At 40.0% G+C, this 23,979-nt stretch overlaps 1 protein-coding gene across 1 annotated transcript in view; it reads right to left on the minus strand.

Moving 5' to 3' along the window:
- SLC1A2 (solute carrier family 1 member 2) overlaps positions 1–23,979 on the minus strand; it is a 90,574-nt gene that overhangs the window by 32,959 nt on the left and 33,636 nt on the right. The window lies entirely within an intron of this gene.

Here is a 23,979-nt window from a genome sequence, read left to right on the forward strand (position 1 = left end):
TAAATGGTGTTTAGCTCCCAAAAGAATGCAAAACTTCTTTGCTTCTTAAGTCTGCTGTCACGTAATCACCTAACAGCAAGAAGTTCCTGCTGAAGTCAATGAAAGATGCAAAGGTGTAAATTAGGGCAGAATTTGGCCCATTACGGACCTCAGTCCAGCCATGTGGCAATTTTGCATGTGAGAGTATCCTATGCGTGTCCAGGCAGAAACATTCTTGTCCTCTGGCCACTGAGGCAGCAGTGTGGAGCTGAAGCTTTCTCCTGGCCAGGTGTTTGGGAAGAACACATCCCTTGCACACCACATAGCAACAGACAAAGCAAGAGGAAACTTGTGCTGCAGATTACTGTAAATTCAGTAAATATTTTTCTCTAGCAAGCCCCTGGGATCTGCCCTACCCCTCTGCTGACAGTCACCAACAACACCGCACCCCCAAATGCCCCACGTTCTCCACACCGTGAAAGCCACAGCACCATGGTAAAGCATGGCACTAAATCTATGCTGCGTGTAGTAAAGGGGCTTAAATACTTCAGATTTTCATGCCGAAGGAATGAGTTAAAGCATGACAGGGCGGAGCTCGATTGCACACAAACTCACAGGCAGTGCCAGGTCTCTAGTGCAAAGTCAGAATGTGCACCAGCAACGTAGGCCCCTGCTATGCAGCTAAACACCACTAATACGGTCTCCGCAATAATGATATTAATGGTACCTCTGTCCATCGGTGAGTATCATAAAACAGCACAGAACCCATTTTAGCAGCTGTGATCTTTCAAACATGTAAATGATTACCTTGGTTAAATAAATTACTGTTCCACTGTGTTGAGCTTCCATGGTTATTCTATTTTCAGGAAACAAGTGAAGCAGTCTAAATGCTTGTCTGAAACCCATCAGACCAAAACCTCTTTTAGTCTAACTTCACTGAAGCCAGAACACTATAATATAAATTAATTCTGCTCATTATTTTCATATGTCATTAGTGACGAGCAGCCAAACAGGCAAGCTCTGAAATAGGCCCACAAGAGAACTGTAAGGACTGAGACCTTCAAAGAAAAGAGAGTATTTTCTGTCAACTACAGGCACTTGAAAACATTGACAGGACTTGTAATTAAAAAAAAAAACAACAAACAAGTAATGGAAAGTGTGCAGTCACATGAAACAGCACATACCAAGAGCCCAGTGCCACCTATTCTCCTCTCTTTTAAGGTGGCGCTTACCCCTAGAAAAGAAGGAAAGGAACCCCTTTGAGTCCAGATTTGACTTTTACTCACCTTAAGAAAGCAGAGAAGTGTCTTAAGGTGAACACAATCTGTATTTTCGCCTACTCCACACACTCTCTACTCTGCGAGAGTGGTATATAGGTGCATTAATAGAAATGAAAATCAGAAGCAAACTATGCAATTTTCCTGGCTTTTATACTGCCTGAATAAGCAAGAGGTTAGCCATTTGCTCTTTCCAGTGTCCCTCATCTCCACAGTATGCACAAGGTATAAGAAAAATCTGTCCTGAAATACGTGTTCGATTTTAGAATCGATTTTAGGTTATCTAAATATTTACAGTTATTTTTGCCTGTGAGATATACAGTTCTACATGAGATAGAACAATCTATTTATCTGCAAATTTCAAGTTGCAGCTTGTTTCTCCTACTGGTTTTTAGACATAATGGTGACAAAATGCAGGAAAACAATTTATCAAAACACCAAGCTCCCTTGGGTTTTTTTGTTCCTATTTCCTCCAAGCTTTTTTTCCTAGATTTTATTTTACCTCCCTCTGGGAAAGTCTGCTGTTCTATTTCACTTCCACTGCCTCTTTCTTTCTTGTACTCCCATTGAAAGTCATAGACCTAAAAGCATGGAAAAGCTGTTTGGTTTTTTTCTTGGTTACCAAATATAACTCATTTTTTCATGAATGTTAAGGGTTAATAATTTCAATTTACATACTGCTTGAGTGACAATTCCCTTTTATTTTCAGTCAGTCATGGGGAAAGAACTCTGCATCACAAAACACTACCCCAGCTTGGCAGAAATCTAGGAAAGAGACTAGAAGGAAAGAATAATCTAGGATCTAAATGAAACATGTAGGCAAAGATTGTAATGAGGCTAGTGAAAACAGATGCTGAAAACAGGGTAAATTAACAGAGACCATGTTTAATCTGAATAAGGCATTTCAGTTGTGTCAATCAGGCAGGTAATTTGCACTATAAAACCCAGTTTTGGTAGCACTGCTAATTCAGTTTTTGGGGACAGGGAGGAATGGTGGGCTGTTGTGGGGGATGTTGTTGGTATGGCAAGTGGTTATTCTAGCATAAGAAAAATGAATGAGTATAGTCATGTATTAGGGGCCCGGTAAAAATAGCTCTTGGAGGTTTGGTAGGGGTTGCTTAATAGAATTACTCAAGGTTTTAGCAAAAATTTTTGGTAAACATTTAGAGAAGTATTATGCTCTTCCTGGAATACCATGAATAAAGCACTAGTCCAGGTTTTGTAGCTACCACTTCAAACAGGGCAGCTAGAGTTAGTCTTGAGAAAATGACCCTGTTCAGGCTGGCTTACATTTCGTTTCAGGCACTTGGACTGCCTCTCAAGCTGGATGTTAGCTATTAAACCAAGCACTGCTCTCCTCTGAAGCAATGAGTAAACAGCAAGCATAAATGTCAGTACTTGTTCAGTCGTGCTCCTGGTAGGACTAGCCTTTAAAAGATGAAGAGGGGAAAAAAAAAATTGGAATCAGCTTTCTTGACCCCAAAATGAAAGTAGGAGAGCTTGCAAATATTTCCTTTGCCAACTATCTACCACTCTGGCAGGTGGTTCAAAGGTGCTCATAGCCTCAAAAGTCATACTAAAAATGGTGCTATGAAGTTTGGCATATATTAATCTTGGTGAATCCTCACTGACTCAGCTCAGCCTAGCAATCAGGGGAATTGCACAGGAGTAAGTGGGAACTTAACCCGGCCTGAAGGATGCTTGTTAGCAGCATGACTTAGATCGGGTTTGTATCTCCTCCCCTCTCCCTGGAGCACAGGAGGGGAGATGCAACTGTGTCTGATGATACAGGATCATGAGCTGTACCCATGGCAGGGAGAGAGGGCACGGATCTGCTCCACCCCTTGCAGTCTGCTCACTCCTATCGCAGACGTAGGAAAGGGTCTGCTTTGGCTACTAGATAAAAGAAGCGTAACTAGAAAAGCTTGTGGAACATCACCAAGGCAAGTGATTTCACTCGCTGGATGTGAGGAGTCAAGGTCATCTTCCACAAGTCTTGTGAAACCAGGGTTCAGACATAAGCTTTGGTGAGACTTCTAGTTGAGCTGAAACAGAGCTGTCAGCTGCTTAAATGACTAATACCAAGATAACAGCTGTTCAACTTCTTTTAGGACAGATTCTGTGATTATTTATTGTTCCGCTGCCCCATGGCACGTGCTGCAATGTTTGTGTTTTTTTACATTAGATATATTTTTCAGACCGCTGTGGAGCTGGAAAATCTCTTCAGATAGAGCCACAATATAAGAGGCTGTGCAGGTGAAACGGCTGAAATACTTCTATTGCACAAAATATACCTTGGCTTTGGCATTGCTCTTGCTATGCAACAGCCAGTTGTTAAATGGTGGATTTTGCACCGCTAAAACCCTCTGGTCCTGTCTCAGCCATACAGACTCTTCACAAACATAAAAAATGCAAAAACAAACACACAAAACTACTACAAACAAAAGTAACATAAGCATTAGTCTGCATTAAGGATGGGTTTATTTTAAACATCTTGCTGTCACTAAGCCCTTCTATTGAATTTTAACAGCATTATGTAGTTTTTTCCTTGTTATCTGTAGGACAGTAATGAATTCTGAGTGGAGATGTAGCTATTTACCAGGGAGCCTGATTTGGCCTCAGGAGTGGTGTTACGAGCAATACAAAAAGCATGACTTGCTTTCCATAGTGGAGAAGAACTTTACTCCCTGGCTCATTTTGCAGACATGTTCTTTCTTCTGAGTTAGTGTTTAGCATATATTGTGCAAGTTTAACACATCACGTTTAAACAGCTGACCCACAGTGAGCCTGCAGGGAAGGCTGGTCTGCATGAAACCACTCTTGTCTCCAAATTAGTTAGCACTCTCTCTCTCTTTCTTCTGATCAGTTTTTAATATTGTTCTGGGGGGTCATACAGGAAGGCAACTCTTCATGATCTACCTGAGTTAGCAAACTTTGATCTCAAGCTCAATTTGTTTACTTTTTTAAAACCCTGTTAGAATTGGCAGGAGGTTTCTGCTGACTAATACTTCTTTTGATAGTTTCTCCACCTTTAGAATTTGGCTCAAGAAGCTTAATGCACAATGGGCAAAGAGGCCATTTGAAAGCAGGGGTAAAGGAAAATGAAGTATAACACAACTGCCTGATTGCTAGTGCAGCCTAAGCTCTTCAACCGAAGGATAGATGCACTGGGAGCCTGAAGGAGGAAACCCTCTGCCATGAGAAGAAGCCAGCAATAGGAACAAGTACCCTGCCCAGAGCGCAGTGCAGAGCCTGGCAGCTAGAAAAGCCCACAATTCATTTACAAGCATATGGTCTTGAAGTAAAGGTCATAAATCTGCCAGGCAGGAAGGAATTATCTTTTCTACTCACGAACAGTCATGCGCACTATGTTTATGTCCATGTACATGACACTGACTAATCTCTTTAGATATATGGTAGAGCACGAAGTCTCTTCTTGTTCAATATTCTTCCTATCAACTGGCACCTTAGTTTTTATATAGTATTTTATGGCACATTATATGGAAATCAAAATGAGTCCCTGTGGAGAGGTTGTGAACTACATGCACCACATGTAGTGGTGCACCACATGCACCTGCACCACAAACCACTTGACACCAACAGATCACATTGAATCAAACTGTTTTTGTTAGAAAGAAGATAATTGTATTTTACAGAAATAGTTATGTAACTGCATACCTAGAAACGCAAAGGCAAGTGAAATCCTGACTTTTGCCTTACCTTTGGGAGTGTCAGGTAGCTAAAAGAGAATGAAATCAACATAATCTCAAGGTCATTTTTTTAAAGGAAGAGAGATGGAAACTTCTCAGGAAATTGCAGAAAGGAAATTGTGACACAAGTCTCAATGCTTAGTCACAGGGTGAGTCTGAGGAGCAGGAGCCGCCACAAGCTTTACAGGTATCCTTGCACCAGGCCACCACAGGAGTCCACCAGCCACAGCCTGCAGCGCTCAGCCTCTTTGTGTGCATCCTACCTAGCCATGGGAAAACCTGCTGTTAACTCCTCAAAGAGAGTGTGGGTTGGGGTGTCTCTGCCTGTGCACATTAGAAAGTTAAGTGGCTTTCTAATTTAGTGGCATGGCAAAGCCTGATAGAATGACAGAATGTAGCAGTTCCTAAGAATTAGGCCAAGGTAGCTATTCAGAAATAATGGAAGACAGGCATCGAAAGAACTTCCAAGGGCCTTGGCAAAGAAGATCCCCCATCCTTTACTACAACACAAGTTTTAGTGACGGGAAATTCAGTTGTTGCAGGACTACCTGAGAGACCCAGAGGTGCCTGCTGTGTCTGCGCATTGACCAGTCTGCATGCAGGCAGGAGCGAACAAAAACTTACTGCACACGCCTTGCCTTGTGAGCATCTCTAGGATGAAATAACACCACCTCAGCAGAGATTAACTGTTGCTTTTAGGAAGACAGAGCTTGTACTATATTTCACACTTTAGTAGAAACAGAAAAAGCTTCCAAAATTCTTCATATTGGCCAGGTCCTCTGATTCACACCAGCTGAGGATCTGGCTATACATATTTTTTTTAACAAGTCTTTAAACTTGGCACTGACATATTTATATGAAACTCTGGCTCTGTCAATTTATTATCTCTGCTTTCTTGAATCTAAATCTTAGACCAAAGCAACCTAAAAAAGAAAATCCTAATATAACATAGCAAAGATTCAGATCTTAAAGGGAATATCAGTTCTTAGTGGAAGGAGGGTTGCTGGTTTGTATATGTATATGTTTGGTATAAGGTGATCTACAGGGATTGTATTCTATCCATCATCTGGAGTCAGAAGAAAGAAAGTGTATTTCAAGTTATACAGTCTAATAACTACCATAAAGATGATCATGTATTTATTTAGTGATGCACATGTGGAGTATCTTTTTAAGTGACAAATTTCTGATAGGGCTTTATAATGGTGTAACAACCTGGGAACACTCTGCCATGCATGCTTCACTACTCCAGAATTATGTACTGTGGCGGAGATGGAGAGTAATAGAATTAAGGATGAATCATATTGTTATTATGGCAAAGGACATAATAATGATGTGCTTTGTGCAAAATTATCTACTTATGTGCTCAGAAACTCAGAGACAAGTAAAATCATGATCTTGCATTTGTTTCTACCTAGGGTGTGCCAGGTAGCACAAAGAAAAAGGCTATGAAATGTTTTGGGATTAACATAGTTTTCAAGGGCACTGAGCAAAGATTATTAAGCCAGTTAGAATGTGAGAAGTTCAGAAAAGAGGCAGCTCCTAGACATGCTGGCTCAGGACAAAAAGAGGTAGAAGTGTGGGTTATTTTTATAGAATTCAGAATAGCTCACAGAGAGGCAGGCTCAACAAGGAGCTCTGATGGTGACTGGTAGTAAGAAATAATTTTGTCATGAAATAGGAATGAATAGAAAACCAAATGAGAGCTCCTCAGTGATGGCTCTTGAACCACTTTTTCCTGTGGCAAATTCTCAGAGTGAAAGCAATTATATCAGTGATTTTGGGAGGCACCACTGGCACAGAACAAGTTTCTCATGGCCCTGTAAACCCCCATGGCTGAACTAGTGTGTTAATGCTCTACAATTAAGAAAGCTCTAACTAAATCTGAACAGAATTATTAGCATTCATCTAGACACTTTTAGGGATAAAAGGACCCAATCTGAGTTGCTCATTTTTTTCTCATCAAATCTATGGGTTAACAATTTATTGCCAAAAGTATGACACATATCAATGGGCAGAAAAACTACGAAACATCAGGAAAACTCTCCTTGCTTCTACACAAATGACTATTGTTCTTGGTACCCATATTAAAAGTTCCCTACAGCCTTCACAGCAGCACAGAAGTACCAATAAGATGCATTGGCAGTCTCCATAATGCTGAAGTGCTGTAATCTTGCAGGTGATTTCACTAGCCATGGAAAAGAAATAGCTCCAAATATCTTTCAACTAAAAACACTGTCCACAGATGATACTGCTTTAACCAGCAAACAGAAGTTCCCTCTCTTACTAAAGCTTCACCTTTCTTTTCCATTGTGCTCTGAGAAGCCACATAATGAGCCAGTTACTTCTCAAAGTACTAAAAAAACTTTCTGTTTGTCAAAGGTATTCTGAGATGTGACTAGATAATGCTGGGTTTGCTATATACAGCTGACTAGGAAAGACAGAAAAATCAAGCAGGAAAAAAAATCAAAGCTCCTCTCTGACTTCCCGTTGGTAAAGTCTGAGAGAGCTGACCTTTCATTTTTTCAGTATTTTGCTTTAAGCCCTGCAAAGGTCACAAATAGATTCAAGTTTGGCTAGACTTCAGATAGATTTAATAAAAAGAAACTAGTTCATTAAAAAATGCATTCTATTCCATGGGATGTTTGTCAAGGAGCCAGCACATAACATTGAATCCAGCACTAATTCAACTCACAGTCTTGTATATTCTGTTATAAAACATTTCTCAATGCTTCCTGTGTGGGAAATCTCTCTCCCAGAAAGTACTGTGGATAGAGTCAGAAACTGTTTGTACAAAGAGCAACTACTAAGGAGACTACAAAAAAACAGCTGAACTTCTATGGAGAAAATCTCAGAATTTGGATTAGAGTATGGAAACTGAAAGTCCCGATTTGCTTCTGTGTACCCTAACAGATGTTAATTCTGCTTAGACTGTAGATAATGGTGTTTCTCAACTGTTCTCCAAAATTTCTCTTAAAGGAAATTTTAAACAAATATAGAGCTAATTTATTACTGCAATTGCTGAGTGCCAAAAAACTCCATTCAAGTGCAGAGGTCTTGGAGCATAATATTATAGACAGACCATATCTGTTCATCAGTACAATGTAATTATTTATTTCACAAGCAGAAAAATAAAAAAGACATTTTAAGCTTTTGCTGTCATCATGTGGCATATTCTATCTTAAGATGTGTCCTGTTCAGGAAACTTCTAGTCTTTCTTTTCTCTTACTCATTTTGTTGTTGGTTTTTTTCCAGTCTCTGCTTTTCTTGTTATGCCAATGCACTTTTATTATAGCCAGATATTCAGATTGCTTTAATCACAGCTATTGCTCCAACAATTTGGCTTTGGCCAAACTCCGCTCATGTTCCTTATTGAGAAAATTCTCAACAAAAATTACTTGGGCTGGGCCTGAAAAAGCAAAGAAACTTCGTTTTGAAGAAACACTAACTTCCTACAGTATGTTAAAGAAATTATAGAAATCAAGTGTAGTGTAATAGAATCTCTTGTAACAAATTATTTTAGCTCCTAAAGCTCAGCATGTGCTGTTTTATCCTTTTTGACAGCTGTTCCTTAGAGCAGTATTTATGATCACACACAGCAAGCTTTGATGAGTGCATGCCATCTGCTGGAACCAAAAAGGCTTTTTACAGAGGAAATGCTAAAATCCAACAATAATTTTCACCCAGTGTAATGCATCTTCTTTATTGTCTCATTTCCTTAATTAGGGTTTGGAGGCTTTTTTTTTTCATATTGTACCTTTAAAAAAATGAACATGGTAGTACACACATTGTGACCACATTCTTGAAAGAGGAGAGAAAAGTTTCCTGTTCACACAGACTAGGAATTTTATTCAAGTAACTGTATGAAACGGATTGAATATTCAGATAAATAAGTTGTTCAGGTGATCTATTTATATTCTTCCTTATCAACATGTCAGAAACATGCCTGCAAGGAAACTGCAGGCTGTACCCAGAAAAACAACAGTTTTTAAGATGGGAGTCCATGAATACAAAATAGCTTTCACAACGAAGTGTAAATTTAGGATTAGGGGCCTGAAGATGGATGATTGGTTTGTTTTCTACCTTATGTATTATACATGTGATGCCCTAAGGGCACATGGCACTTTGTCAAAGGATCGGGTTGAGGAGCAGCATGCAAGATTCAGCCGCCTTTGTCTCCCCAAGGTCTGCTTACACTCATTTTACAGATGCAAAAGAATTGAGAGAATTTCAGTACTGGCAGGAACAAGATTATTTTTGGCATTCCCTAAGTCTTCAGCCTAGCAAGATACCTTCCTCAACCTTTTGCTTTTGCTGCTTATTTAGTATTGTCCACTTGACTGTAGTGTAACACTTTGGGCAACCTCAGCTGAACTATTTTAGTTGAGGCTGGCAGTGCCTTGCTAGGCAGATGCCGCACTCTGAGATGGAGCAGGACAGTGGCTATGCCTGTGCCGAGGAGAGATCCCTATATACAGGAGTGCTGAGACTCAGTCACAGGACGCACAACTCTGCACTGCAGCAGTAGGCTTTATGCATTGCACAGACAGTATTTGCACGATGCATCTCCCGGCACTGTCCTGGATGAGCATAGAGTAGTTTCTGTGAAAACTAGGCTGGATTTTCTAATCTTAGCCAAATTTAATTGGCAAAACTTGAATTTTTCAAAGTCCTGAGGGGAAATCTAAAAAGGGTAATTTACCAAATTATTCTGTGGTCTTCACCCTAATGGCTTTTAATATGAGGACTGAAGCAGGTCAGACTAGAGGGCCCATTTAACCCAGTTTGAATCCCAGTGACCAGCTGTAGATACCCAGAGAAGAACATAGCAGCAAGGCAAGCTTGTAGCACGGCATTTTACAAAGGACCATCCTGGCTTTCACGGGATTGTGGGGTGGGGGTTCCATGTGTTATATCCCCGCAGGAGCTGTAAGACTCGACTCCTTCAGTACCAAGTTAGAAAAAGAAAGTACAAGCACATATCACAAGTAATTTTCTCCCTTCTTCCTTGTGATACTTGTAATCCAGTTTGCTTAAGAGGAGACCAAGCCAGAGCTGGCACTGGGAACCTTTGCAGAATGTGTCATACAAGCAAAAAGCTTGCAGAGAGTTTTAGCTTCAGTTATGCTCAGCTATGTATCAAAGCATAAACTACATAACGATCTTAACACCAGCCATGTTTTCTATGGCAATACGTTTTCCATGGCAAATTGCAAAGCATGTTATGCAAACATAATCTACAACAAAATGGTGACATACTGTAGGGCGCTTTAGTCCAAGCAATTAAAAAGTCAAAGCCCAATAATAAACTCCCATGAGCTAAATCCTAAGGCCTTTATTCAGTTTTTTACTGACATTTTTACCAAAGTCACTGGATGTTTACCATAAGCTAGAGCTATGGAAAAGTCTTCACCTGCAGAAGAAATTATTGCCAAGAAATAAAAAAACACACCACTAAGTGGCTAAGCAACAGATGTCTTTAAGTGAGCTTGAAAAGGGCTAGTAAAACTGTGTGAAGCATTTAACTCCTCGGTGTAATGACTATTATAAATTGCCTCTCGATATAATGAGAATGACTGGCCTGCCCCTAAGCCAGAGTCCAAGTAAATGCACAGAGCTTAGGGCTCACTTACAGCACACATCACACCCGCACACAATTTTCTGGTCTTGTGATCAAAAGAACAGTGATCTCTGGGGACACAGCTGTGTGTTAACTCGGCAGCTCTTACACACGTCCTTAAAGTTAAGTATATGTTTATCTGGTTGACTGAACCATAACCAATGAACCACAGGAAGATATAATCCTAGTATTTGTATATGTCTTCGAAAAAAGCCTTATAATAAAATGGCAAGCCTGAAAGCAATCATTATCTAAATAATGATCAAGGGAAACAGAGATTTTTGACTAATAGCTGTATATATAATAGCTTATTTCTTAATAATAACTAAATATTGGTTCTATATAATAATAATTAAATATTGGCTTCTAAATACTTAGGGATTTTGAAGCCAATACTAGTTTAAAATACCCTAATGTTTTCTTCATTATATGCCAATCATCTAGACAGTCCTGACTTTTAGGAGTATGGGAGGCTTTAGCTGACATTGCTTTTATTTACTGCATTTTTATTTTTTTGCCTGAAAACTTTAACAGCCAAGGACACTTCAAACAACAGTTCAGTGCTGCAGCATTGCTGTTTGTGGCCAGGAGTAAGGAGAACTCTAGCTGCACACGCTGTTCAGATGCCTGCACTCTGCTGAACGCTCTGGTTTCAAGACAGCGTGCTAGGGACATCCTCAGCAAGAGCCAGTAGAGCTTTTATCATTTACATTTATAGTTTAATCCTTGCCAACAGAGATTATTCTGTCAAAAACTACCAAGTGGGGAAACAGCCATGGTGGATACATTAAAATTATGATGGACTAGATAATATTGCGGTTATGGCCACATTCTGGGGCAAGAAAACACTCAGGTTAGGTTGAATTTGCACGTAGTCATAGATCAAGAATTTTCCACGCTGAAGTTATGAGGCTGAGTTTAATAGCACCTTACGGCACTTGCGTGTTGCTTTCCAATGAATGAAGAAATCTACATTAAAAACCCACAGACTACATGACTTAGCTCTGTCTCACTGCAAACAATACAGTACGTGCTGGCTTAATTGCTTATCTTCAGCTGAGTGCTCAGCCTACAACCTAAAGTGGGAAAAAATGATCCTTTTCTTCTTTTGCTCAATAAACCTAACTGAAGAAGCATATTCTTCAAATGCTCTTTAAAACATCATTGTCCTTTTTACATATCCTGCAGTTAACAATGAGTCAGTTTAAGCTCTGGTGCTTTTCTGCCTGAGTAATCAGCAAGTGACACCAATCAGAGGACAAAATACTTCAAAAGCTCTAGAGAGAAAAATCTGGGATCATACATTTATGTATCTATCTTCAGGCATAGTCACTGACTTGAAGTCATATCTTCAGTGAAGTCACTGACTGGAAATTAGCACATATTTTTGTTTAGATCTCTTTCCCTCTCTCTTTCTGCCCAGCTCAAGTCTCATACACCCACATCACTCCTTCCTGACTATTAAAGCTGTAGTTTTTCATGGATTGTATCTGCAGTAACACCATTAAACAAGCTGATCTTTTTTGGTGGTGTTGCCATTCTTGAAATATTTAACTCAGCCTCTTCTGCCCTTAATGTGCCTTCAGCAGTCTAAATGTCACAACGTCTCAGTGTGAGTGGACAGAAGGTCATTACCCAGGGAATTGTCTCCTGCGATCATATGCCTTTCAGTCACTGTATTGTCCGTATGACACCGGGCACAGCTTTGCCGTATGTTGCAAAACACACAAGCGTCCTTGAGGACTCTTGCAAGAGCACGGCGGCTGTCACCAAATGTGATGAGCAAGCTCCTTCAGCTGGTCAAAAGGAGTAGATTCATCAAAATCAAAATGTTTGCCTCAGAGGGATTACTGAAAGACTAACTCCTTGGAAAGATGCATTCAGCATTTCCTCCAACCAACAGACTGCTCTCTCTCGCCCCTCCCCTTTGTCCCCGGTTTCGGTTCCTGTCCTGGGGAGCGGGAGGCAGCCGCTCTTCCCCTTTCCCACTGCCCCAGCTGCTTGTCACCGGGGAAGCATCCAGCTGTGCTGTGCTGTATGTCCACACAGGCTTCCCAGCACTTACCTAAAAGTCTCTTTCTAGGAGTGTATGAGACCAACGTTTGGGAAATTCCACGGCAGAATCAATGCATCTCTTCTCTTACAAAAATCATTGAATTTATTACATTTCTTGACAGGTTTACTTGACCTTTTAAGGGGCAAAAGTACGGTTTGTTTCAACTGATTTCAGTGAGCCTTCTTTAGCAGCAGCAGTAAGTGTGAAATCCACTGGTCACAGTACTGCCTTCAGCTGTCCTGGCATGCCATGAAGTTCTACTTCTAGCACTCCTCCGTGAGATTTTGCATGGCAAGCATCTACAAACAGAAACAGTTTCTCCTCCTTTTGCTATCGAGTAGAAATCTGTTGGAGATAAATAGTCATGCCTTTTGCTTGTAAAGAATTATGTGTTTCTCCTAAAATGAGCATCCTTCCAATTGATATATCACTCCAGAAGTGACTCTTGGCTAAACTGAAATCCAGCTTCCCACAAGGACTGCAGGGAGCTCAAATTTTAGATCAGACTATTATATTTGGGGATGCTGAGAACTTCATCTATTCCTTTCAGTTTAGGGATTTAATTGTCAGGTAATAATTAAATCATTCTATAATACAATTCACTTTATTTTAAGCTTGAATTTATTCCAATTCTGCCTCCTAATTCCTTACTATGCTTTCAGCTCTCCAGCAACTGGGGCTTAAGATATCTAATGCAAAAAGATATTTTCAACTGAGCAGGAGGAAATCATTCTTTCTAGTGAATTGAGGAGTGCAAGGGCTGCATTTCAGAGGGAAGACAACTGATCTGAAATGGTCAAGGTAACCTGAAGTGCCCACTTTTAGAGTGATATGGACAGAGTACACGGTTTGTGGTGAAGTTCCATTCCTTGCAGGTTTCTTGCCATCCGTGCACATTTGGTGACCCCCCCCCGCTGGTTTGAGAGCTGACTCAGGCTTCCACAGAACCCGGCAGAGCCTTGGGCAGTGGCACTTGCATATCTGAATAGTGCATCACACTGCAATACTTGTTGGTGTCATCTGAGTACCAGTCAACTAATAGGCCTTGCCTTCCACAAACCAGATGGGAAAAGAAAGGACTGGAGCTAGTGAGAAAGTTAATTAATGATCTCTGCACTTTTGCCTGTGGTTCTCAGTTTTAGTAATAATTTGATCACTTTCAGGGCAAAGACTAATAAAATTTTCCGTGCATCCCAATACTGCCCTGTGTGCAAATTTATTACTAGCACAAATAATGACTCACAGGTATTTTGCAAGTGACTGTTTTTAGCAGGAAGCACAGGTGTTAAACAAGAAAATGCAATCATTCTTCACCTGAGCTTAAAAATAAACATGCAATGTGAACAGTACGGGTGAACACTTATATTTTAGGGAAACAAGTGGGAAAGTATACAACTATGGTGCAAAGTTAAGAGACATTGCATTTACAGTTTCATTCATGAATGAAATCCCACCTTTGAATGGTGATATAGAACCCTTGCATTTTAAATTTATATCAAATAAAATGCTTCTCAGCTGCACCTTCTTTTAGATATTCATCTCTGGAAATATGGAGCATGACTATCTGCTATACAAGAATAGCTTAGGACTAATGATGGAAAAGTCAAAAGCCACAGGATTGCCACCGGCAACCTGCTTCATTTACATCGGGCCTCGTCCCTACCACAGACATAGCCCTGGGATTCCCCAGGCTCTCTCTGATCTCTCTTTGGGCTGCTGACTGAGAGCCTCTAAGGTCATCCGAGGATGTGCACTGATATGTTGAGGGCACATGCAAGCCCAAAGCCAGACAAGGATCAACCATGCTCAGATCTGCCAGGAGACTCCTCAGAGGTCTTCTTAAAGCAGCTGTTGTTGAAGGTCTGGCCATACTATGCCTAATCAGATATCAGGAACTCCTTGTGAATAAGTTATAGGCCAAAAACTACTCAGGGAAACTATATAATAAATATTCCTGAATTAGAAATACATTAAGAAGAAAAAATTGCTCTCTCCATGACTGATTCCCTCTATCTCTGTAGTCAAATATTTGCATCTTGCTCACCACCATATTATGCAAGAAGTTCGTTAGCTAAAGCATTCATGTGGATTCACTGGGCATGTTCTAGTGAGATACTACAACACTCTGCAACCCAAACCTGGCCTTGAACTTATCTGGGAAAACAAAGCTCTAGCCCTCCTCCAAACTGATCCTCTTTCCCAGAACAACCTTCCCACTCTGACAATTCTCTCCTTACTCCTGAACACTTTTACATTTCCAGGTTCCAGAAGACAAGACTTGAGAGCAACAGGAATCTTTTGGCAATGCCTGAGGAATCGGTTTGGACTAAGCAGGCTCAGCAAACATCCCCCCAGTTTCCATCTACCAAAACCCTCAGCTCAGCTCATGCATCCCAAAGCTAGACACACCAGAGGTATGGATTTTCCTGCCCTTGCCTATTTTGGCCTTACCTGTATCATGCAGAACTTGGAGTCTGAGTGCTAACTGAGTTACACTGCCTACTGCAAGCCTCTGCATACAATAACAATGCTACCAGTTCATGTCAGAGCCTGTTGTAAATACAGTTTCCTGTATTGTCTGTACAAAGAAGAAAAAACACTATTTTGACTACTCTTCCTCCTCTTGCACATCACTTGGGTTGAAAACAATTTGGCTTGTTATCACATTTGCAGGAAGTATGTTATAGATCGTCTGGGATGATGAAATGAACACCTGCAGTAGCAGCCAATCTACTTTTAAACCCATTAAAAGGGAAGTTGGTTTGTTTGGCAGTATTTCTCTAGCGCAGACACATCTTTGTTGAACATATTAAGTCCAGACTTGCTTTTACATACTATTAGGGTTTATCTGCATGCAGCCTAAAACAAGGGGAGGGTTGGGAGCATTCAATAGAATCTGACATATATTTTTAAATGGTAAAACAATAAAATTGAAATCCATTGCTCTCCCATTAGGCACATGGGAAATATTGTAAAGACTTTACAGACCTTAGGGCTACTGAGATATTCATATCTGACTTGTCTGTTGCTAAAATTATTCTCAGAGTGGACACAGTCTGTTCAGCCCATCCTCTGCTAGCTAATGTGCCACCATTACTCCTGGAAACCTTAGATCCTTCACTCTGATTACACCGGGAAAGATACAAATCGATAAACGATAAGCCTACATCCTAAAGATATAGGCCAAATACTCTTTATCAGGAATAAGGATGAATCAAATGTTCTTACAGCACTCCATAATTGTCCAACAGATGATATTACACCTTTCTCAGAACTGCTCCTGGTATGGGCTGACATCAAACATTTTTTCCTAAAATTAAAGGAATTATAGGCTATAAAATTTTCCTTCTATTATTTCTCAGAACTAAGAGCAAATGGAATATTTTACAGTTCACCTTTGTACTTTGGGATTACTAAAGTCTGTATGAAGCCATCCAACAGTATTTTGGGTACTTTTCTGTAAGTATGACTGAGGCCTACACTAGATTTCCTGTCTTTGAGGAAGTTTTAATGGTAATGCTTACACCTGAGCTGTTGCTGAGTCTTGCACTTCTGATCTTCCTGACAAGCAAAGTTTTCCAGTGCAGTTTCCCTCTCTCTCTCTCCTCTCCTAGGTCCCTTTCATTATGATACCAGTAGTCCAGATTTCAGCGTTTGCTGGTTTTGCTAACAGCCACTGTAGCGACCGGCACAACCTGCTGTGCTTTAAGCAGGTGCTGTTGTTCTGAATGAAGAGAGCACAGACAGATCACATAGTGCTTACGTCGGGAAGGCCACCTGGACATCTTCCTTGATGTGTGTTTATACACTCCATGGTCCATCTGGCACCAAAAGAGTTTAGCTAAATTCTAATATTTCATGGGATCAGAGTGTGCTCTGAATGCAGTTTTAAGTACTCTAGCCTCAGAGAATCTCTTTGGCGTTAAGTACGTTTGAAACTGTCTTTGGTCATTTCCTAAATCCTTTCTTTCCTCTCTGTTACGGGTGATATGGCTACATGTAGTCTTGTAATGAGCCAGAAGGCTCTTCACTGACAGCACAAAGGATTCTTGAATGGTAATAGAGCTGGAAGATTTCGTATACAAAAGAAAGCACCTGCCTTAGCAGAAAAAGGAAAGCAGGACTACACAGAGCCACCTTTTGTTTGGTATGTTAATGGCCACTGTGTGTAATTCGATTACTTTGGGTACACCAGCATTACAAGAGATTGCACCAGTAACAGAGTTTATCAACAGGAAAAATAAGAAAACCCAACCATTAAATAGCAGAGGGTGATGTCTGTGTAGAAAGACTTTAAGTCCAGCATGCATTCATATTCAATAGGAACCCAACATACTTCCCTGTTTCCCAAAAGTCAAGCTGATAGTGACTTTTCAATTCCTACATACCCTGTGGCCTGAGCGCTTGTTCTCTAGCCATTTTCCCCAGATGACTACTGAGTCTTGTTACAAGTTGTTTATACTAGTTTTATATCAGTTGAAGAGAAAATGAAGTTCTTCATTTAAGTACAAGGAAAATGTGCAACAGAAGAGCCATTGGAGCTCATCTTAAACAAAGTGCTTCAATGATCCTTCAGAATAAAAGCCAAGTCTCTTTTTAGAAATTATGTAACCCAGAGACATTAGGCCATGATCATCAATTCTTCTACAGATCAGCTATTCCACCAACATTTTCTATTAGCCCACTCTGCCAGTACTATATGTGAATAAGTGCCCTAAAGATGGAAGATTATTCTATGGTAGCAAATTGACCACAGTGACTATTTTATGGTGCAACCTCATCTTCTCTGTTTAAACCAGTCCCTTGTATCCCATTACAATATCCCTGGTAACACCTACCTGCTTCTTCTATCTTCTTATTTCCAGTTCTGTATTTAAGAGAAAGAAGTGGTATCCTCATTATGACTGTACACGATGGGCACTGCCTAATTAAAAGGGGGAAGTCCCTTATTTCATTCATGTGCCAATCAAAGATTGCATCCCAACTCCCTTTGCTCTTACACTGGCGTATAAAAGGTTGCCCCTCCACACTTCCCAATGAGCAGTTTTCTGCTTAACAGAGAGGTCCAGGGACATATTTATTCACAGGCATTTCTACACAGTCACTGGACTGACCTGTCACAGTGTAGACCCACTTGCTTATTCCAGAAATAATAACTTCTTGGACTAATATTGTGTAAGGTAATCCCCCAGACTGTTTATAAGCACCACATTAAAGAAAGTTCAGTTTGAATTCTGAACCATGCTTTTCCTCTTTATTAATAAAGCTTTTCCAAGCTAAACAAGTCAGTACACGTCTTTTTGTCTCTCACTTGCCTGCCCCTTTAATCTCCTTATGTTTCATTCCTTTTCTCAGCTGCCACTGCTCACATACTGACAGAGACATACAGTTTATATTAATTTTTTTTAGGCTTCAGCCCACTGCTGTACCATATTGGCTTTTTGCTGTCACTTCTATAGAACAAGTGATGATTTCCTTCTCTCAGTTGCACAGCTGTGTATGAGATGGGAAGACTTGGCTCTACAACTGACCAAAATTAGGCGTGCACAAGGCTTGCAAATGATCACCTTCCAACAATGGAAAGGAATGATTAGGTGGGACTTGATGACTCCTCTCAATTATGTGCCTATTTACTCCTCATTTAGGGTTCAGTTGAAATTCAGGGTTTGAGGAAAATGCGGGAAGAGAAAGTTCAGAGCAAGACTATATACCCTCTGGCCAAAGTATTTCTGTTCAGATATGCTGATGTGAAGGTGTCTAGTTATCTCAGGTCCATATATTTTTCTCTGTGTAATGGCCATTAACCCCACCATGCTCCATTCTTCTCATTGTAAGACATATTTTGACCTCTAACCCAGCCTATAAAGAAGAATGGGAAACTGTTTGGGTGCTCAAATTACAGCCGCTACAGTAAGACAATAGCATCCCACATCGCAACAGTTTGATAGTTCTGCCAAGGTAGTTCTGATTTGAATTCACTTCAAAATGATCAAATTTTCATAGGAGAAAAAACAAACAAAAAACGTACCTCAGCATTTCTGTCTACAAATTCTTTCCTCACACAAACTCTCCAGGGAGTTCAAATATCTGTTATAAAATCATACTCACAGTATTAACCCAAGCTTCTTAAACATTCTTCAGCTCTGGACCATATCTCTATGACAAAAGAAATTATTACAGAAAATCTATGTTTTAGTTTAGTTGTGATTTACAACATTATTGATGTAATGTTATGCTTTTCTCTTTGAATCATAACCACATGAATTGTCCAACATAAATGAAGCAATACACGTGTTCTGCATGTGTGCTTTTAATAAAACATAAGTAATAAAAATCCCAGGAGATCTATCAAATGCAAACATGTAAAAACAAAGCAAACATGTCATCACAACTTGCCAGGAGGTACGCTAACCTCCTTCATAATGCTACTCCTCAGTGTATATACTCAGTGAGAAATTAAATTAGCGATACATTTACATTTTTTACTCTTTAGACTCCTGACTAGAGGTTGCATGAATTATGATGAAGATCAAAGTATAGGCGATCTTCACACTCAAGCAAAAAAAAAAAAATTACAGCTCTATTGCTTTTGTTGATTCTTGCTAAAATATATTTATATATATATATTTGGTTAAACATTAAATCTAGGGAAGATTTTTCCCTCAAAAGTGAAATCTATAAGCAATTAAGAATAAAGTTATAGTAGAAAAGTTTTAGCAGCCTTAAGAGTTACTGTCACTAGTGCTTCAGGAAAAATATCAGAGTTCCTAAGCCCCAAAATAGTTATATTAATAATGAAAATGTTAGAAGTTTTTAGACCAGGTTAAACCAAGACAGTAGACATAAAAATGCATATTGATATTTTTAAAGTCTGTCAATAAGGATGTCTATCATCTCTAACAAACCAAGGCAAATAGGATAATTCAAATTATATACTACAATACAATAAACAATGTCACATGTCCACAGTACCTTCCAGTATGCTGTGTGAAGCTTTCATTGTGGAGGAATATTAAAGCAGCATATGTTAGAACTGATTCTGCAATGCAAAAAAATGCTTTCAGTTCCTATAGGACCTCAAAGGGCTTTTGAAACATATATATGAATTAGCTAGAAATTATAGACAGCATCTGTCAGCTTCTCCACTGAAGTCTATTATTTGGTTTTGTCTAGTTAACAACTTCTTGCTGGGAAACATAAAGTTCCTCCATTCTACATCAAGGAAAATTAAAAACTGAATCAAACTCAGGTAAAAATAAAGAAACAATTCCAGAGAAACGTGAGCAGATGACTGACTTTGCCACTTACCTATACTCAAAGACCGCCGACATGACTTAAAGTTGGGAAGGTCTCATTTTTTCTTTTGTATTCTGATTTGCAGAAGTCTATTAATGGGCTCTTATCAAACCCCTAAAAGCTACTCAGTCTGCAGGTTGATATGAAAGAATAGTGATCAGTGATGTCTATTGATTACTTTTCTGGTTCTGGATCTCAAGGTTGGTAAGGAATTTTTTGAGCAGTTTACAAATCTGGAAAACTGAAACACTCAATTTTTTTTTTCTTTCCAGTTTTCCTTTCTAAATTGTTGATTCAGGAATCTGAACCTACATGTCCACATCTATTTTACATGCAAGATTAGCAGCTTGACTGTGAAAATCTGGCCGGCATGGTCTTGATTTTTTCATGGAAGCTATTTTTATCTCAGAAATGTACAACTGTACTCTATGCATGTATCACAGAGCACACAGACGTGTAACAAACTGAATGTGATATCATCACGTCTTCCCTGACCTCTTAACTTCTTGGAGAAGAAGCTTTCAGAAAGCTGGCCTGCTCCCAACTCACTAGGTGGTAACTTTTCTCTTACCCAGCTGTTGTATTGCTGCCTGCCTAGAGTCATCAAAACAGATCGGAAGAAGGGTGGAACTGATGCCCTTTCTCATGCAAGCAATCTGGAGCCTGGAGTACTAGATCAAATTAGCCACTGAATTTAATTACAGAAACTGGACTGTCCCTCTTGAGATTTCCCCTGTGTTTTCCTGTTAATTCTCCTTTTGTATCCTAAAGCATGCAAGGGCTGCTGGGCTGGGGAGTTAGCTGGGGGGTGATGGGGGCGGGAAGGCTGTTGCAAGCTACTCTTGGAGCTGCTTCCTCCTGTAATGGTTCACCCTGGTGTGTGTGCACAGGGGGACTGGGAGAGCCTGAAGCTCGGAGGGGCTCATCTTCCACCAACCCACGTCACTCCAGGAGATGAGGTCCTTGGAGCGGTCTGTGCAACTTTCATGGTGCAGAAGTGCAAGAAAGGGAAAATCTCCCCAGGAAAGGTGCCTGCTACTTCTGAAAGGTCAAAACAAGACATGTGAAGGACAAAAAGAGAAAACAAGACAAGGGTTTCTTTTATCAAAGAGGTTTTTTGAGCCCTTAGGCAACACCCTGCCTATTACTACTCTAACTACTCTGCCTGGGTAAGTCACAGCACAGTTTGCATACCCACTGAACGTGACACTGTAAATGACAAGATCACATCCATTACGTCCAAGTGACCTCTCCAAAAAGAGGAGAAAACTACATCTAGCCAAGGTCATAGCGCAAGCCATGGGAAAAGTTTACGTAATAGTTTATTTATCTGTAACACAGAGGAAAGAGCTGAACAATCAAAGCTTTCCATCTTCTGGTATTTCCACACTGAGTTTATTAGTTCAGATCAATGAATGCTATGTCGTCTTTCTGGCTTGATTTTTACATCAAGGTTTCTGGTTCACATTATACAAGAGTTTAATCCTAGGCCTGAAACTTGCAGGTGTTCTTGGTTACAACTCTTTCCACCACAAAAGCTACACAGACCTCAGACTGGCTGCATCTGGCACCCAATACAAACACTTAAACATACGGTATTACCTGTACTACATTAATATAAGAGCTATTTCATTGTCCTTGTTTCACTGCTTTGCTCTGAATACTTCCATATCCTACTGTTTACCTCAGGTTGGGAAGTGCACGGTCCTAACAACATGCATTAAATCTAAAGCAAACCTTGAACAACCATCCAAGCTCATAAGTCCTTGCCTATGAAACGCTGACAGCTCCCCACTGACCCAGTTGGAGTAGCTGGGATGGCAAGAGGTCTGTGAGAAACCAAAGCATGTTCACGCTATTGTTATATGCTTTCTTAAAGTCTCTTATTTGGCAGTCTTCAGATCCCTTTATAAACATGATAGAATGACGGTATCAGAGACTCCATTTTAGAGATGGAGAAAAAGATGCCTGGAAAAGTCAAAAGGTTAGTTCAGTGCCATATAGCATCTCTGTGGTAGGCATGGCACTAAATCTATTGTCTCAGTCATGTGCTCAAGCCACAAGGCCATACAGCTTGAAATAAATATGTTTGTATTGCTCTGGTATACACCCTTTTCACAACAAACTTAAGGTATGCCATATAAATGTAAAGCATCATTAGAATTTTCTCATACAAGCTAGAGATGGAAAGCAACACATAACAGAGGTGTATTTAAGTGACATTTGACTATGTATGGGAAAGCTGGAAATTCATTTGCAAGAAAATTGGACAACACCAAGCTGCACTCTCATATTCAAACTCTATCACCTCTCCTACAATTTGTACTTGACCTTGGTTTTCTGTAAACAGTCCCTTTCACACGTACCTCTTACCGAGAGTTGAATCAAAATAATGAATTCATAAGCAACTGAATGAGAGGGTACTGAAAACACACTGTGGCATAACATAATAGTAAATTGGATTCTTTAATTCTTTCTCCATGTAGAAATTGCCAAGAGGAGAGGAAGGTGATGAAATGAAAACCAAAGCTTTGTTTTTTGCTGACCCTCACTACATGGCAGAAACAGACAACAGAAGAATATGACCCAGGCACCTGTTCTATTTCATTGTCACTAAGTGGGATTGTATAGTTTTTCCCTGTACAAAATTCTGCATCTGTTTCATGTTCTTTCATAGGTTTAACCCATAGGATAGTTATGAACTTAAAAACAAAACAAAAAAAGCCAACAGCTGGTGCAATTAAGATTAAATATATATATATATAAAATATTATACAATAAATTTATTATGTTTTATCCAGTATAAGTCCAGCAACTTGAAATTCATACAAGAAACTGTGTAAAATGTAAAACAATCTGGTCTTTCAAAAACAAATATCTTTTCACTGTTTCATTTTATCCCTCTCCTTATTTCCAGCAGTCTAACCCATAGGCTGTGTTTTATTTTTACAAATACAAAATGCTTTTCTCTTACTTCCCTTTAATGAACAAGGAGAAAAAACTTCCAAAGAGGAACCTTTACCATAGGAACATCCACACTTTAAATGTTTTTCCTCTTTGTAGTGTGAATGGTGCTGTGAAAATGGACCTTAAGGCACTGCTGAAAGTGGAACTTGTCGAGAACATCACCTGTGTATCTCTCTCATCTGCTAGTTGAATGTGGCTGCAATAAGCATCTCTCAGTCATACAGAGCTTCTAACGCAGTGATATGAAGAAAAAGTGTCGTGGATATGCTAAGGAAAGGATGTGTCAAGGATAACTAAAAACCAGACATTTCTTGTCTGTTGCCATTTTCACCCAGCGAATGTTCAGCCTTTGCACGTCACCTTGATGCCGCTGTGTGAGGTATTACTGGGGCATGAGAGCTTAGTCCTAAGATTCTTTGCTAGAAGAAGATTTAGAGTGACACCACAACACATAGATAAGATGAAGTGTTTAGGGCGCTGCAGTGATGAGAAAGGCCTGTGGAAGCAGTGCAGCTGCCTTACTCCAGAGAGATGCAGAGTCTGTTTTCACCTCCCCGTTTGTCTCCCCCGGAGAGGGCTGTCGGACACCCCTGCACCACACAGGAGAGCAGTGGGCAGCAGCAGCCCCCCTGCCTTTCCTCTTCCCTCTCCATGCACCCAGAAGCAGACATAATGGGGCTTTTAAAATTAACCTTCTTACTAGGGCTTGATCCTGAAACCATTACTAATGTCCAGTGAAGCTCTTTCAGTTGAGTAGTTTTAGTGCACTGAGTGGTATTTGAAGCAGAAAAAGGGCTATGTCTGGTTAGCAAGGGCTGCAGCATTAGTATAGTACTGAAGAAAGATGGGACTCTGATTTGGTTTTATACTGTCCATAGGCTTTAGAAGAAGGGCTGTTCAGTGAATCTTACCGTGCGTGTGTATATATTTAATTCTTCCCGCTCCCTGCTGGTGATTTTCAACCTTAATCCCCCTTCAGCCTAAATAAACACTTTTTTATCTTAGTGCAACTTGTAATAAAAATGGTGGAGGAGGGATTTGGTTTTTTAAACAGTTGAATTTGCTGTATATACGCCA

This window comes from Apteryx mantelli, chromosome 4 (assembly GCF_036417845.1).
Source record: "Apteryx mantelli isolate bAptMan1 chromosome 4, bAptMan1.hap1, whole genome shotgun sequence".
NCBI lineage: Eukaryota > Metazoa > Chordata > Aves > Apterygiformes > Apterygidae > Apteryx > Apteryx mantelli.